This window comes from Phacochoerus africanus, chromosome 9, assembly GCF_016906955.1.
Source record: "Phacochoerus africanus isolate WHEZ1 chromosome 9, ROS_Pafr_v1, whole genome shotgun sequence".
Lineage (NCBI taxonomy): Eukaryota > Metazoa > Chordata > Mammalia > Artiodactyla > Suidae > Phacochoerus > Phacochoerus africanus.
Window position 1 is genome coordinate 31,678,747 of NC_062552.1, and position 17,121 is coordinate 31,695,867.

Genomic DNA, 17,121 nt, shown 5'->3' on the forward strand with positions numbered 1-17,121 from the left:
GCTTCACCTGGCCAAGCTAGGGGGCCTAAAAGAGGTAAGAAGATGGGCTTCATGATAAATAGATTCAGCATCATCTCTATTAAGTGCCCAATAGCCTTTTTTTTTTTTTTTTTGTCTTTTTAGGGCCGTACCTGAGGCATAGGGAGGTTTCCAGGCTATGGGTCCAATTGGAGCTGTAGCTGCCGGCCTACACCAGAGCCACAGCAACGCCAGATCCGAGCTGCATCTTCAACCTACACCACAGCTCATGGCAACACCGGATCCTTAACCCACTGAGCAAGGCCAGTGATCCAACCTGCATCGTCATGGATGCTAGTTGGGTTTGTTTACCGCTGAACCACAATGGGAACTCCACAATAGCTTTTTTTACATAAATAGAGAAACTCATTATAAAATTCATTTGGGGAGTTCCTGTCATGGCTCAGCAGAAATGAATATGGCTAATAACCATGAGGTTTCAGTTTCGATCCCTGGCCTCGATCAGTGGGTTAAGGATCTGGCATTGCCGTGAGTTGTGGTGTAGGTCGAAGATTTGGCTCAGATCTGGTGTTGCTGTGGCTTTGGCGTAGGCCAGCATCTACAGCTCCAATTTGACCCCTGGCCTGGGAACCTCCATATGCCTCAGGTGCGGCTCTAAAAAAACAAAAACGAAAACAAACAAACAAAAATTGGAATCTCAAGTGACCCCAAATAGACAGAACAATCTTGCTTGTTCATTTATTTTTGTTTTTGGCCGCATCTGAGGCATGTGGAAGTTCCCAGGTCAGGGACTGAACCTGTGCCACAGCAGAGACCCAAGCCACAGCAGTAACATATACACTGGATCCTTAACCTACTGAACCACCAGGGAACTCCTAGACATCTTGAAAAAGAGCAAAGTTGGAGATCTCACCCTTCAGGATTTCAAAACATACTATGAAGCAGCAGTAATCAAGATGGTGTGGTTCTGGAATTTCCGTTGTGGCACAGAGAAAATGAATCCAACTGGGAACCATGAGGTTGCGGGTTTGATCCCTGGCCTCGATCAGTGGGTTAAGGATCCGGCATGGCCGTGAGCTGTGGTGTAGGTTGCAGACACGGCTCGGATCCTGTGTTGCTGTGGCTGTGGCGCAGACCAGCAGCTGTAGCTTGGATTTGACCCTTAGCCTGGGAACCTCCATATGCCATGGATGAGGCCCTACATGGAAAAAGAATATGAAAAAGAATACATGTATATGTATAACTGAATCTCTTTGCACATTAGCAATTATCACAACATTGTAAATCAATTATTCTTCAATAAAACTTGGAAAAAGATGGTGTAGTTTTGGCATAAAGATAGACATGTAGACAAATGCAGCAGGATAGAGAGCCCAGAAATGAACACCTGTGTGTATGGCCAAATTTCTGCCAAGGGGTCCAAGACTACACAATGGGGAAAGGACAGTCTCTTTGAGAAATGGCACTGCGGAAACTGGACACCCACAAGGCAAAGGGTGAAGCTGGGCCTCTACCTAACACCAAAAATAACTCCAAATGCATCAAAGGCCTAAATATAAGAGCTAAAACTAGAAAACTCTTAGAAGAAAACGTAGGGGAAAATCTTCAGGATTCTGGATCTGGCAATCATTTCTTGGATATGACACCAAAAGCACAAGCAATAAAAGAAAAAAAGAGATAAGTTGGGCTTCATTAAAATTAAAAACTTTGGGGAGTTCCCGTCGTGGCGCAGTGGTTAACGAATCCGACTAGGAACCATGAGGTTGCGGGTTCGGTCCCTGCCCTTGCTCAGTGGGTTAAGGACCCGGCGTTGCCGTGAGCTGTGGTGTAGGTTGCAGACGTGGCTCGGATCCCGTGTTGCTGTGACTCTGTTGTAGGCTAGTGGCTACAGCTCTGATTAGACCCCTAGCCTGGGAACCTCCATATGCCGCAGGAGCGGCCCAAGAAATAGCAAAAAGACAAAAAAAAAAAAATTAAAAGCTTTGGGAGAGCCTGTCGTGGCTCAGTGGAAACAAATCTGACTAGCATCCATGAGGACACAGGTTCGATCCCTGGCCTCACTCAGTGGGTTAAGGATCTGGTGTTGCCGTGAGCTGTGGTGTAGGTCACAGACACAGCTTGGATCCTGTGCTGCTGTGACTGTGGTGTAGGCCTGCGGCTGTAGCTGCCATTTGACCCCTAGCCTGGGAACCTCCATATGCCGTGAGTGCGGCCCTAAAAAGATGAAAAAAAAAATTTAAAAACTTTGCGCATCAAAGGGCTCTATCATAAGAGTAGGGAAAATGTTGACCGGGTGGTTTGTAGGCTCCAGCTCTAACACGTGATGCCTGATCCACTCCCAGTGATTTGGTAAGGAAACTGAGGTCTGAGAGGCGGTGTTTCACCCCAGGCCACATGCTGAGTTGGTGGCAGATCCAGGACCAGATGGCCAGCCCCTGGCCCTACACCCCGTCATATGTTCCCATCTCACCTGGGCTCTGGGATGTGGGGAGCTGGCATGGAAGGGGACAGGTGGCCAGAGGCGAGGGTGATGAGTAAGCAAATGTACCAGTGCTGTGGTTTTCTCCTCCTTGGTCTATCACTCGGTTGCATGGAGAAGGAGAAACGATTGAAAGGAAGACTCTGGGTTCTCTGACTGAAAAGCAGCCAAACAGAGACCTTGGGCTGGAGAGGGTACTTTGCAGAATTGAGCTTCATGGTGGTACCTTGGGACTGGCTTCATTTCCTCATTCAGGTTGGGTTTGCTTTGGAGGGAGTCAAAGCCGAACCACTGCCCAGGCTTGGAGAGGAACTCAGCTCTAAAGTTAAGGAGGCCTGGGATGGAGATGCAGGTCTGCCACTGACTCACGGGGTCCAGTCCCCATCCTCCCTGGTTCTGAATGGGGGCTTTGACCCAATGGGGCCTCTCTTATCACCAAGAATACATTCCAATGCCAAGGCAATCAAGCTCCCTTGAAAAGTATCATTCCTCCTCAAAGAAAGTAGAAGTCAAAGTAACACCAGGTTTGATAAACAACATACGTGAAGCCCTCGGAAAACTAAAAATCAACACCCCATGCAGATGCACAGATTCCCCTCTTTCCATGTATTAATTCTGAAGCTGACATTACCAGTACCAAACTCTGACCACAACCACATCTTCATTATAAAGTGTTATTATGAACAAACCACATCTCTTTGCTGTTCAGGACACAGAAATTAAAAACTGAAACGCAAACACAAAATCTTTATTGGCACTCAGGATCTGCTTAGGTATTCTGCCTGCATTTAAGGTATAATGCCACTAGGTGGCGATGGTGTACAGGCCCAGAGGTCTGTTCCAGAGCAGATTCCTTAAGAATCACTCAAATGTCCTTTGAGCAGCTTCATCAAAGGAGGGAGCCTGTTTCCTTATCTGTAAAATGGGGATAATAGTACTAAATGGGATCATCTAAGATCCTCCTGCGTACGGTAAGGCCCACAGTAAATGTCTGCCTCTTTCCTAGCTCCATTTGAATTCTGCCTCCATTACTTACCAGGTGTGATCTTGGGCAAATTACCTAACCTCTCTGGGCCTTAATTTTCCTCTTGGTAAATGGGGCTAGGAATCATGCCAACCCCCAGTAGCTTATATGTGTAAGGTGCTCAGAAGGGCCTGATCCAAGAAAAGTGCTGAGTTTGCCACTGTCTATGTATGTGCTAGATAAACTCTCAAGCATTGTCTGGGTCCTAACACTGGCACCTCCTAAGATTGAGTGTCTTGTCGAGATCGTATGTCTTCAGGGTGTTTAACACACACACACCCTCACCCCCACCATGAGTCATGGACAGAGAAAGCCACAACTCCAAGTCTCCTGACACCCTGGTCTCCAGATCCGAGGCACAGCTGGCGACAGCCTCCGTCCACCAGGCAGGTGATGGAAACCAATTTGCAAGTGTGAAGCCAGCTGATGGGAAGATAAGAAGAGGGCTGAGGGGTCTGCAAGGCTCTTTTTTAAGTACTTTCGTCCCTGGGGGGTGTCCTGCTCACCTCTCTGCATATTGCTGGGAGGCAGCTCAGAAAATAAAACACTGTGGGACTACTGGGCCATTGGCTTTCCCGCGCTGTCCTGCCCCACCTCCAAGTGCAGGTTTGTGGGGGAGGTAGAGGCATCTGGTGACGGCAGCACCTGACCAGAAGTCAGATCCGTTTTTAGCCCAGCCCTGTCACGGATGCACTGTGTGACCTTGAGCCAGTCACTTTTCCTCTCTGGGCTTCAGAATCCTGCTCTGCCAAAACTGGGACATGCTCCCTGCCTTTCCTTTCCAACCAGAGATGTGATGAGACTAGAGAAGCTCCTCAAAATGTCACCTCCTCCTGGAAGCCTTCCATGTTGGAGGGAACAAAAGGGAATTCAAACCCACCTCCCTCCAGCTTTCCCAGGCTGAAGATGCAGTCCAATCACCAGTCGTTATTCGCTCAGTGATTGATTGATTGATTCCACATGCATGGTCAGTGCTGGTCTCCCCTCCTGTCTACATGCCCTTTCTGTTTTGTCTGCATTTGAAACTCCTCTGGGGGAGTTCCCGTTGTGGCACAGTGGAACCAAATCCAACGAGGAACCATTAGGTTGCAGGTTACATCCCTGGCCTCCCTCAGTGGGTTAAGGATCTGATGTTGCCTTGAGCTGTGGTGTAGGTCAAAGACGTGGCTTGGATCTGATGTCACCATGCCCGTGGCATAGGCCAACAGCTGCAGCTCTGATTGGACCCCTAGCCTGGGAACCTCCATATGTCACAGGTGGGGCCCTAAAAAAGCAAAGCAAAAAAAAAAAAAAAGCAAACACACATACACACAAAGAAACTCCTCTGGAGAGAGCCATGCCTGCCTCCTTGCTCTGAATGGCACAGAGAGTCTAGCAGAGGAGGCTTCTGACCGAGGGCTAGCTTGGGGCTCTAGGTGGGATGTGAAGGTCCCATGGAATCCCAGGTGGGTCAGAACTTAATGGGACTGAGAAAAGTAAGTTGTTGGGGAGATATGAGATCAGAAAAGTACTTTGCTGGGGTTTGTCTGTTGTTTTTGTTTTGTTGTTGTTGCATGTGTGGCATATGGAAGTTCCAGGGCCAGGAGTCAAACCCTCCGTGGCACAGGGGAACTTCCAGGAAAAATACTTTGAAAAGTGAAAAGAGGAGTTTCTGTTGTGGCTCAGAGGGTTAAGAACCCGACTAATATCCATGAGGATGCAGGTTCAATCCATGGCTGCACTCAATGGGTTAAGGATCTGGCACAGGTTGCAGACATGCCTGGGATCTGGCGTTGCTGTGGCTGTGGTGTAGGCCAGTAGCGGGAGCTCTGATTCAACCCCTAGCCTGGGAATTTCCATATGCTGCAGGTGCTAAAAAGAAAAAAAATAAAATATATATTTTTTTTTTAAAAAGAAGAAAAGTGAAAAGAACTGGGAGAATGGGAGAAAGTCTTAGTTTCTGGATCCGGGCACAAAACACTAATGGAGGGAGAGGGAGATGGGGAAAGGAGTCGTTCAGCTTTGATGAACCTAAGTTTTGCAATCAGAAAATACAGAGGAAAGCTAGAATCTGGTGTTGCCCTGAGCTATGGTGTAGGTCACAGATGTGGCCCGGATCCCCTGTTGCTGTGCCTGTGGCGTAGGGTGGCAGCTGCAGCTCCGACTGGACTCCTAGCCTGGGAACTTCCATATGCCCAAAGTGCAGCCCTAAAAATAAGCATATTCTATAGACTGTTTGTTATATTTAACATCTGTCTTCTCTCACAAATGTGAACTACCCGAGGGCAGAGATTTGGTCTGTATCATATGCTCTGCAGCCTGGCCCCTCATCAGTGCCCAGCACATAGTAGGCTCTCAATAGATAAGTATTGAATACATTCTTATAAATCCAAGAGAGCCCCTTGCACGTCCGCAGGGAAGAGAGCGCCCCCGCCCCAGCACTCCCGCAGTGTCCAGGCTCCCGGAAGCATTCAGGGTTCAAGGCAGCCAGAGTGACGGCATTGGGGGGGGGGGCGGTCACAAGGAGCCCCCCAGAGAGCCCCAGGAGACGGTCCGGACTCTGTCGTGGTGACAGTAGGTCCACCTGGAACCAGGGAAGGAGGGTGAGTGACTGCCCCGTGGGGTCGAGGGGGCCCTTCTGGGCGAAGCTGCTGCGGAGTCGAGGGATTGGGGTGGGGGTGGGGTGGAGGAGGGGCCGTCACCCCTGCGCACCGTGCCTGGGGGGTATGTTTGGGGTATGTGTGAGCCGAAGACGCAAGATTATGAGAGGTCAGAAGCAGACAGACAGGGCGGCAGGGATGTCCTAAGAGGTGGAGAAAGGGCAGAGAGGGGGAGAGGAGCGACACCTCCGCGTCCCGAGCGCTCCCGCAGGAGGGCTGCGGAAGAGGGTGCAGGGGCAGCGCTCTCGGCACCCGCCCGCCGCGCAGCCCCTCGGAGGAGGGCGCGGGCCTCGGGGCGGGGGGTGCCGACACCCGCCCCCAGACCCCCCTCCCCCTGCACCTCCTAAGCCGGCGGCTGCCGCCTCAGCAGCCGGGGCGCTTCCACCTGCGCAGACACGGCGCCGCCCTGCGCCGCGCTGCCATTGGTTCGCTAAAAATGCCTCTCTAATCTGCGCCCATCTGTGCACGCCTCCCGCCAGCCTCCCCCTCCTCCCTGGCTCTGACCTTCCTCCTTCCCGCAGCCCCAGCGAGATCTGGAGGGACGCGGCGGCGCAGCCTCTTTCCCCCGGGAAGAGGTCCGGGCTTGAGGCCGGGCCCGACACCCCGCTTTGCCCCGGGGCGCCGCGGATGGTGCGGGGCGCGCCTGCCCCCAGGTAGGGGGTCTGGCCCTTGGGTAGGAGGTGGGGAGGGAGGGCTCCCCTTCGCGAGTGCGTGTTTGCGGTGGGCGCACAGACGCGCATCTCTCCCCGCCAGAGCGCGAGGGAGCGTCGACCAGTTACCTGGGGAGAGGTGAGCGCCTGGGCCGGGGGGTGCTTTCAAGCGCCGGCTTCACGGGCATCACCCAGGCAGTGTCAGGATGTCCCTGCGCTGGGCCCTCTGCGAGAGGGAGCTGGCGGCAGCCTTTCCCCTGGGGAAAACGCAGGAAATAGGTTCCTTGGGGAGGTGGGACCCACGCCTGAAGTGGGGAGAGGGGGTGGGGGTCTGTCTCTGGCCTGGCTTGTTCCGGTACGGGAAGGGTAGGTGGGCTGGTGCCAGCCTGGTGCGTAGGCTATTTCTGGACCAGAGTGGGCTGGGGAGAAACACAGCAGCTGATGCGCGCCCTGTCTGGTTTACAATTAAAGCTATATATATATATATATTTTTTTTTTAGATTTTTTTCTGTTTCTCTACCCCTTCCCCCATTGCTGGGATGGGGCGGGGAGAGGAAAAGGAGGTGACTGATAAAAGACCTGCAAATACAGCAGAAGCCACGGTCTGTCTGGCACTGCCCCCCCCCACGCCCCCCCGCCAGGCCACTTGCTGCCTGTTAGAACTCTCTCCTCCTTATTTTTGCCTTTCAGGAGGCCCCGAAAAGATTAAAAGGTCGTCAGGACGGGAGGGACAGAGTGGCAAACCACAGAGCTTGGCTAGACCTAGCTCCAAGCCCCAGCTGCCCCCACCCTCCACCATCCAGCTCTGCACCCCACGTGCAGGGACACATGTGGCCGCTTTTCTCTGGGCGCCACCGTAAATAACTCACACTGCCCTGGCTTGGGCATAGCGGGGGTGCAAACAGAGCCGTCCCTGATTTTGGAGGTTCTATCCCTCACCACCTGGCTTTTCTATCACATGTCCATAAGCCTTGCAGAAGCCACCCCCTCCAGGCTGCTTCCTGATTCCCCAGGTGAGAGAGATCCTTGCCTCCTGCCCTGGGTCCTCCTACCTAGCCTGCCCTGTGGCCTGGTTATTTGTGCCTTGTTGCCCACTAGACTGGAAGTGCTTTAGGGTAGGAATCTGTCTGATTCATCTGTCATCGTCCCTGCACCTGACCAGGGTCTGGCACCAAGTAAATGTTTGTGGAACAAGTGAATGAGTCAATTTGAACTCCAGGAAATAGCAGGCAACCTGAGGGAGGAGGGTGTGCCCCCTCCTGAACGTTACTCCCACCCACCAGGACCAAAGTGCTACCTAAAGCAGACAGGCCCCTTTAGGCCCTTCCTGGTCCTGGAAGTGATGGGCAGCTGTGGCGTTTAGAGGCATCCCTGTAGTCCCAATGGCCCTGGAGAGCCTGGGGGCCTCCTGGTTCCAATCCCTGGCTGCCCCAGGCTTGGTGGAAGGCCCTGGGGAAGATCTGGCTCTGCTCAGTCCCCAGGGTTGGCCCTTTCCTCCAAGGGTGCCAACTCACACTGGGGGTCTCTACCTTTGGCCCAGCCCTGGGGAGAGTGCTGTCACCCCCAGCGAGTCAGAGACTGCCCAAGCCAGGCCACCCTCAGCCTCTGAGGTCCTCATGGTGAGTTCGGAACAGATCTTGGGATCGTGTGCAGAAGAGGAGGCGGCCAGCAAGGGATCTGGCCTGGCCACAAGGCTATGTCTGTGACATGGACGTTCCCAGAGCCGTCCCAGGCCTTGTTGTCCTTTGACAGCCATGCTGATAAGACTGCAAGGGGATCTGTCCTCATCTCATGGAGGGGAGACGGAGGCCCAGACACGGCCACCTGCAGCGCCAGGGCCGGCCCTCAGTTCCCGGTCCCAAGTCCTGTGCTCTCTCTGCTGGGCTTGAAGGAGCTGGGGCAAGACTTAAAGGTTCCTAGTGATGGAGAGAGTGAGGGAGCGATGCTTGCGGAGGAGGAAGTGGAGGATGGCTTACTTAGTGCCTGCAAGGGGGCCTTGCAGGGAGGGAGGCAGTAAAAACAGGAAAAACTAACAGGGCACAGCATCTGCCACGGGCTAGGTCCTCCGACTGCTTTTTTGTTTTGTTTTGGCTTTTTAGGGCTGCACTCGCAGCACACGGAAGTTCCCAGGTTAGGGGTCAGATTGGAGCTTCAGCTGCCAGCCTATACCACAGCCACAGCCACGCGCCACGGCCACAGCAACACAGGATCCAAGCTGCATCTGCGACCTACATCACAGCTCACCACAACGCCAGATCCTTAACCCACCGAGAGAGGCCAGGGATCGAACCAGCATCCTCATGGATCCTAGTTGGGTTAGTTAACCTTTGAGCCATGAAGGGAACTCCCTTTTCACATATTGACCCATTCAGTCTTCACCGCAGCCCAGCGAGGATGGTGCTGTTATTACCCCCATTTTACAAATGAAGAGACTGAGGCACTGCGAGGTTGTCTGTCCAAGGTCACACAGTTTGCAACTGGAGGAGCTAGGATTTGAACCTAGGCCCCAGAGTCCCTATTCCCTAATGCAGAGGGCTGTGGACCTTGCTGCTGGGGGCGTGTCTCTGTGGGGACAGAGGGGGCTCCATGGCTAAAGTCCATGCACGTGGGTCGTGTGTGCATGATTAATAAGTGTGCCTCTGATGATTGTGGATGCACAGAATAACAACAGCCATTTCAGCGAGGCTCCTTGAGGACCTACTGTGTGGCAGGCAGAGTGGTCTTTATAAGGCGCACATCTGAGTTTGCCCCACCCCTGCTCTGCATCCTTCAGTGGCTCCCCATTGCCCTGAGGGCAGGCAAAGTGCAGTCTCCCAAATGTGGCCCTGCTGCCCTCCCCAAGCCTGGGCTTCCTCTCCCTTCTCACCCTCCCTCTGCCCCCAGTGGCCCTGAACTGCTTTCAGTTCCTCAAATAAATCACACTTCTCTCATCTAGCTGTTCCCCTGCCTAGAATACACTCCCTCCCCAACTCCCCATTCCTTCTCACCCTCAGGGGTCTGCTGAGACCCTTCTTCCTTCCAGAAGCATCTACAAATTCTTCCTCCCCATACCTGGCTCACCTCACCTCACACCATATCCTCTCTGGCTTTTAATAATTGCTCCCCACCCACCCACCCGACTTCAGCTGTGGAATCCTTTGGGGCAGGGTCTATGTCCTCTCCCAGGGTCCCCAGTGCCCGGCACAGGCTAGCCTATCTCCTACTTGTGGAATGAGTTAGCAAATAGGTGTCCCCATCGTGTATTTTCTTTCTTTTTTTTTTTTTTTTTTTGGTCTTTTTGTCTTTTTAGGGCCGCGCCTGCAGCTGGGGGTTCCCAGGCTAGGGGTCGAATCAGAGCTGTAGCTGCTGGCCTACACCACAGCCACAGCAATGAGGGTTCCAAGCCGCATCTGCTACCTACACCACAGCTCACAGCAATGCTGGACCCTTAACCCACTGAGCAAGGCCAGGGCCCGAACCCATGTCCTCATGGATGCTCGTCAGGTTCGCTAACTGCTGAGCCATGACGGGAACTCCCCTATCATATACTTTCTCTCCTCACCATGTTCAGGACCCTTTTTAGCCTTCTCTTCCCCAAAAGAGATGAGGACCCCTTCCGAATTTGCATATCCCCCCACCCCCTCCTCCGCCCAAGGACTAGCTGGTGATGGAAAGCCTTCAGTGGAGAAGTGAAACTGCCCCTGAGCCTGGCAGGACTGGGGAGTGCCCTGGGGGTGGGAGTCAGCAGATCTGGGGGGTGTCCCCCCCAGGGAAGCCGGAGGAGGGGTGTGATGTCAGCTAGGAGGAGGGCTGCTTGGTTCGGTTTCACATTTTTCTTAAAGGACAAAAAAGGTTTTTATTACCAAGGTTAATATGTGCCTGTGTGGAAAATCTCGAATGTACTGGGAAGCTAAGCTAAATTTTAAAAGCTATCAGCCAGCACCCGACTCACCTGCTCTGGGCTCTTTATGGCTGGTTTCTAGCCAGGGGCCGGAGGACTGGAGGGGGGAGGTGGGGACTGTGACTGGTGGGACAGGTGAGGGGCTCGGGATTAGCAGGTGGACAGGAGAAGGAAGCAGGACGGGTGGAGAGAGAAGTGGAGCTGTGCCCAGCAGGGACCCCAGGGTGCTCTGGTGCTGGAGGGGCCCTTCCGAGTTGCTTTGGAATAGTTGGGCCTTAGGACTTCGCCATCCTTCTGGTGCTGGTATGGCCCAGGGCGTGCTCTTAGGCTGGTGGCTCTGCAGCTGAAACAACTGCCAGCTGAGGGCCATGTGCTGACCGCACCCCTAACAGATAGTGTTCACCCCTGGGAAGGATGGGCGGGAAGGTGGGAGATGGGCCAAAGGGAACCTGGCCCCAGGTGGCTCTGAGGGGACAGGAACTCTAATGCCAGGGAAGATGGTGTTATAGTTCTGTCTGTGGGGGGTGGTGCCTGTGGAGACTGGAGCATGGGTGGCAGTGGTGGCAGGATACCTAATGCCTAGGGCGGACGGGGCCTCCACTAACTATTTAAAAATCACTTGTAGAGGAGTTCCACTGTGGTGCAGTGGGTTACGAATCTGACTGCAGCAGCTCAGGTTGCTGTAGAGGTGTGGGTTCAGTCCCCAGCCCAGTGCACTTGGTTAAAGGTTCTGGCATTGCTGAAGTTGCAGCTATGGCTCCGATTCAATCCCTGGCTTGGGAACTGCCATAGGCTGCAGGCGAGGCCATTAAAAAAAAAAAAAATCACTTGAGGAGTTCCCTAGTAGCCTAGTGGTTAAGGATTCAGTGTGGTCACTGCTGCAGCTCTAGGTAGATCCCTGGCCTGGGAACTTCCACATGCCATGGGGGAGGGAGGGTGACCATTAATGAATAAATAAATAAATAAATAATCATTTGATATTTAAACACTGAGTGGGGGCTGTGGTTGGCTTGCCAGGTAAACTCCAGGGTGCCCAGTTAACTTTGACCTTCAGATAAACAACAAATTTGGCGGGCTTTTTAAAGTATGTTTCAAATATTGCATGGGACATACTTGTACTAAACATTTACTAAAAATTTTAGATGTCGTGTACCTGAAAGTCGAATTTAACTGAGTGTCCTGGGTTTTCATTTGCTCAGTCTGGCCACCCTACATGGGAGGGGTTATTTTCTTGTCTTTTGTATTGGGAGGAGGGGGGTCAACGGATACTTGTTGGAAGTTGGCAGGTTTTTTAAAAAAATTAACATATCTGCTTTTAGAAATTAATAAGATTTTAAAATTTCGCATCTGTAAACTGTTTCTGTTCCTTGTCTAGAAAGTAACTCCGCATTTGTGAATTTTGGCTCCCTAGAGCTGCTCAGAAATAATAAAAAGATCTATCTTTTCATTTATTCATGAGGGGCAAAAGGAGATTTGATGATCAAGGGTGGAGTCACTAAAGAAGGCTAATCCATTCGAGAAATCAAAGTCATCATCATAATAAAGCTCTTAGGGGGCAGAGGCTGTGGGAAATTGAACCTCTCCCGTCAGCCCAGAGCACAGGTCAGCCTGCGGTTTAGGCAATGTGGCCACATCCACGTTTTAACCTGGCACGTTCACGTCCAGGGCTTTCTCCTCGGGCGCCCTCCTAGTCGGTGCAAAGAGCTGGGTGAACGGGCTGTATGGCTAGGCTGACATTCATCAGGAAGGCTGGTGACATAATTAGGCCCTCTCAGGATGCTGTGATTTTGGGCAGCCATTCCTTCTTTCGTTTGGTCAGTGAATGGTGGTGACTGACTGTCTTCTGTGTGGCAGGAGGAGCTGTTTTACGTGCTGAAGACACGGAGAAAAGAACGGATCAGAGCTTAATAACTAGGGTGGAAAGATGGCCAGGAAATACCGGCAAGTCAAAACACATGAATTTGTAGAACGATGTGTTTAGAATGATCCTATTTTAAAAATACACAAATGTGGGAGTTCCTGTCATGGCTCAGCAATAATGAACCAGACTAGTACCCACGAGACTGTGGATTTCATCCCTGGCCTCACTCAGGCACTTGGCCTCCCAATATTTGCCCCAGAGATAAATTCCAATAATCATCAGGTGCCTTTTGTCCATCTTTATGCTGTTGGTGCAGTCTTAAAAAAAAAAAGACAAAAATATACAAATAGATCTGGTGTTCATGTTTGCATGAAGATGGCCAGAAGGCTCCTGATGATTATTTAGAGTTTATCCCTGGGGCAAGTATTGGGAGGCCAAGTGCCAGGCAAGATGGGGAATATTTCCAAAAGATGAGCATTTGTATCTGTTTTTTGTTTTGTTTTTGCTTTTTGGGGCCCCACCTGCGGCATAAGGAGGTTCCCAGGCTAGGGGTCAAATGGGAGCTACAGCTGCTGGCCTACACCACAGCCACAGCCACGCAGGATCTGAGTCGCGTCTGCGACCTACACCACAGCTCAAAGCAACGCCAGATCCTTTACCCACTGAATGAGGCCAGGGATCGAACCTGCAACCTCATGGTTCCTCATCGGATTTGTTTCCACTGTGCCAAGACAGCAACTCCTAAAAGATGAGCATTTAAATTGCATCCCCCTCAAATGCAAATGTGATGCCATTTGAGTCAGATGCTGCCACTGGGGTCGGAAGAGTCTTTATTTGTCGCTGGTTTCTCACTGGTCCCCTCATGGGCTTGTTTCTCCTCTCTGTCCTCCTCCCAGTCTGGGGGTGGATGAAACCTGCTGGGATGGGAGAGGAGGTGGGGGAGTGTGGGCATCAGGGGGCTGCAGAAGAAACACTGGAGAAGCCAAGTATCCATAAAGTGGTGATTGAGCACCATGGCACACATGGCACTGGGGTGTCCTGTTGGGGGCACAGATGAGGGAGGCAGGCCATGGACAGCATGGGGGCCGGGCTGAGGTCCTCTGACATATGCCAGGCACTGTTCTGTTTACCCATACTGATTAACTCATTTCGTCTTCTCAGGGACTTTGTAAGGTTCACCCATCTTACAGGGGTGGAAACTGAGGCAAAATGACTTGCCCGAGGTCACACCGGTGAATACGTGGCTGAGGCAGGATGCACAGCCATGCAGTCTGCATCCAGAGGCTCTTAGCCTGGATGCCACAGCCCCTCTCTCAGGGTGTGGGAGGACCACTTCTCTCAGGGCGAGGTGTGCTCCCCAAACTGGGAGTGACCGATTATGGGAGGATCTGCAGGAGCTGATTTGGAGGAAGGGATGGAAGATTCGGAGAGGGCGAAGGTGCCTTCCAGGAAAAGCAACGTCAGGGACAACGGGGCAGAGGTTGGAATGTGAGAGGTGGGCATAGGGGCAGAGCAGGAGATCAGCTCAGGAACCTGAAGGAAGAATCGGGAGAAGAGCTGGGGGGGCAGGTGCTAAGTAGTTTAGATAGTCGGCCTCATGGGCCTGGCTGGGACAGGTGGCCCAGGTGAAGTCCTGGCCCTGATGCTGACATACGGAGGGGCCTTGGGCCATGCAACGCCTGCCCTTGGACTTGGTTTTCTTCTCTTTTGTTTTTAAACTTTTTATTATAGGGAGTTCCAGTGGCGGCACAGAGGTAAAGAACCCAACTATGAGGATGCGGGTTTGATCCCTGGCCTTGCTCAGTGGGTTACGGATCTGGCGTTGCCATGAGCTGTGGTGTAGGTCACAGATGTGGCTTTGATCTGCTGTTGCTGTGGCTGTGGTGTAGGCCAGCAGCTGCAGCACCAGTTCAGCCCCTAGCAGAGGGGAACCTCCAAATGCTGCAGGTGCGGCTCTAAAAACAAAAACAAAACAGATGACTGGATAATGAAGATTAGGTACATATTTACAATGGAATATTACTCAACTGTAAAAAGAATGAAATTTGTCCATTTGCAGCCATGTGGATGGACATAGAGTATATTATGCCTGAAATAAAGTCAGAGAGAAAGACAAATACTGTATAACATCATTTTTTCCTTTTTTTTTTTTTTTTTTTTTTACAGCCACACAGTAACACTGGATCCTTAACTCACTGAGCCAGGCCAGGGATTGAACCCACATACTCATGGATACTTGTTGGGTTTGTTACCGCTGAGCCGCAACAGGAACTCCTATAATACCATTATATATGGAATCTAAAAAATAATACAGTGGTAATATGGCTCAGTGGTAATGAACCTGACTAGTATCCACGAGGGCATGGGTTCCATCCCTGGCCCTGCTCAGTGGGTTAAGGATCTGGCCTTCTTGTGAGCTGTAGTGTAGGTTGCAGACCTGGCTCTGATCCTGAGTTGCTGTGGCTGTGGTGTAGGCTGGCAGCTACAGCTCTGAGTAGACCCCTAGCCTGGGAACCTCCATATGCCTCAGGTGGAGCCCTAAAAAGACAAAAAACAAAACACAAAACAAACAAACAATGAATGTGTATAGAAAACACAGACTAACAGTAGTTACCAGAGAGGAGGTAGGAGGAGCAAGATAGGGGTATAGGATTAAGAGATATAAACTACTATGTATAAAATAGATAAGCAACAAGGATATATTGTATTGCACAAGGAGTTATAGCCATTATCTCATAAAAACTTTTAATGGCGTATACAGTGTAAAAATACTGAATCACGGAGTTCCTGCCATAATTCATTGGAAATGAATCCGACTAGCATCCATGAGGATGCAGGTTCGATCCCTTCCCTCACTCAGTGGGTTAAGGATTCGGCATTACCGTGAGCCGCGCTGTAGGGTGCAGACGTGGCTCTGATCTGGCTTTGCTGTGGCTGTGGTGTAGGCTGGCAGCTGTAGCTCCGATTCGACCCCTATCCTGGGACCCTCCAGATGCTGCTGGCGCGGCCCTAAATAGACAAAAACAAACAAACAAACAAAAAAAAACTATACTGTGCACCTGAAAGTAATATTGTAAATTAACTATACTTTGATAAAAAACTCAACCAACCAACCAACCAACAAGAACTCCCAAGAGAAGGGAGCATCTATGAGCCATTAGCAACCCACACGTGCAGAGACTTGGGGATGGTACCCCATCTGAGAAAGGGGTGCTGACAGCATCAAGTCCACCCTCATGTCCAATTTCTGCTTTGACACTGTGAGAAAGGTATTTATTAATTACCAGTATTCCTATTTGGTCCATGAGGAAGCTGAGGTTGGGGGCAGGGATGACTTGCCTGGGGTTGCACAGCCAGAAAGGGGGCAGACCTGGGATTAGAGTTCGGATTCTTACACGGGATGCTCTAATTTGTTAATACATTGTGTTAGTGGATACGGGTTCATAGTTTTACTCTCATGCATTCATTCAACAAATATATGTTGATCGCTGTGTGCCCAGACTGAACCGGGCACCGACCATGGTGATGAAACCCTCTTGGTCCTTGTCCCCTGGGGCTTTCCCTCTGTGGATCTGTGTTTCATTGAGCTGACCCCACCCTGCTTCCCCCTGCTGAGCCCTCAGCAGCAGCCCCAACTTCCATAACAGCAGCATGTGGTGTTTGTTGAACATTTCCGATGTGCTGGGCACCATGCAAGGCTGCTTGTGTCAGGGCTCGTGTCACCTTCCCAGCACCCTGTTTTCAGATGGGTGAGCTGAGGAGGCAGAGGGGCTTAAAGCTCCTGGTCCCTGCTTGTGTTGTTATATAGCTGGGATTCAAAACGCCCTCTGGGAGTTCCCATCGTGGCTCATCGGGTTAAGAACCTGACTAGTATCCATGGAGGATGTGGGTTTGATCCCTGGCCTCGCTCAGTGGGTTAAGGGTGTCGCATGGCTGCAAGCTGTGGCGTGGGTCGCAGATGTGGTTTGGATCTGGAGTGGCTGTGGCTGTGGTATAGGCCAGGGGCTATGGCTCCAATTTGACCCCTAGCCTGGCAACGTCCATAAGCAGCAGGGGCAGCCCTAAAACAAAAACAAAAACAGAAACCTCACCCTTTGAACACGGCTGTCTCCACTCCTGCCTCCCCTCCTCCCTCCCCACCTGCAGCAGGATATCGGGTGTCACCTCTTATCAGCAGCTTCATCGGGCACCAGGCGGCCACTGCCGCCTGCTCTCCTAGTGTTGGGTGACTGGCTGCCATCTCACCTGCCCCACTTGGCCCTGTCCCAGACAGGGTGCCTCTGATGGAAGGCCTCCCCACGCCACAGGGCCCAAGATTCCTGCCTCTGCCCCCTTTCCTAGCACTTTGTCACTGGCCCTGGGTGGGCATTGGGACCCATCCCCCTCACACCAGCTGGCCAGGTAAGCGACAGAGCTGGCTCAGGTGATCCCGGACCCGGCCACAGGCGGGGTGGCAAGTCACAGTCTGCTTCCTTCCCTCCCCACCACTCCCAAGTGGGACCAAGAGAAGCCCCCCCGGGAGAAATCAAGTCCCAACATTTCCATCTGAGGGCCGTACGGGTAGGGAGCGGCCTCCAGGCTGCCTTGGTGTTGGGGATCCATGAAGCAG

At 52.0% G+C, this 17,121-nt stretch overlaps 1 protein-coding gene across 2 annotated transcripts in view; it reads left to right on the forward strand.

The window, feature by feature from the left end:
• Window positions 1–6,600: 6,600 nt before the first annotated feature.
• PACSIN1 (protein kinase C and casein kinase substrate in neurons 1) overlaps window positions 6,601–17,121 on the forward strand; it is a 53,017-nt gene continuing 42,496 nt past the window's right edge. Inside the window, exon 1 of one of the 2 annotated variants that reach the window (XM_047794951.1) lies at window positions 6,601–6,774. The gene's annotated coding sequence lies outside the window, so the exon portion shown is untranslated. The remainder of the gene's footprint in view (window positions 6,775–17,121) is intronic. The other variant, XM_047794949.1, reaches the window with a different exon arrangement.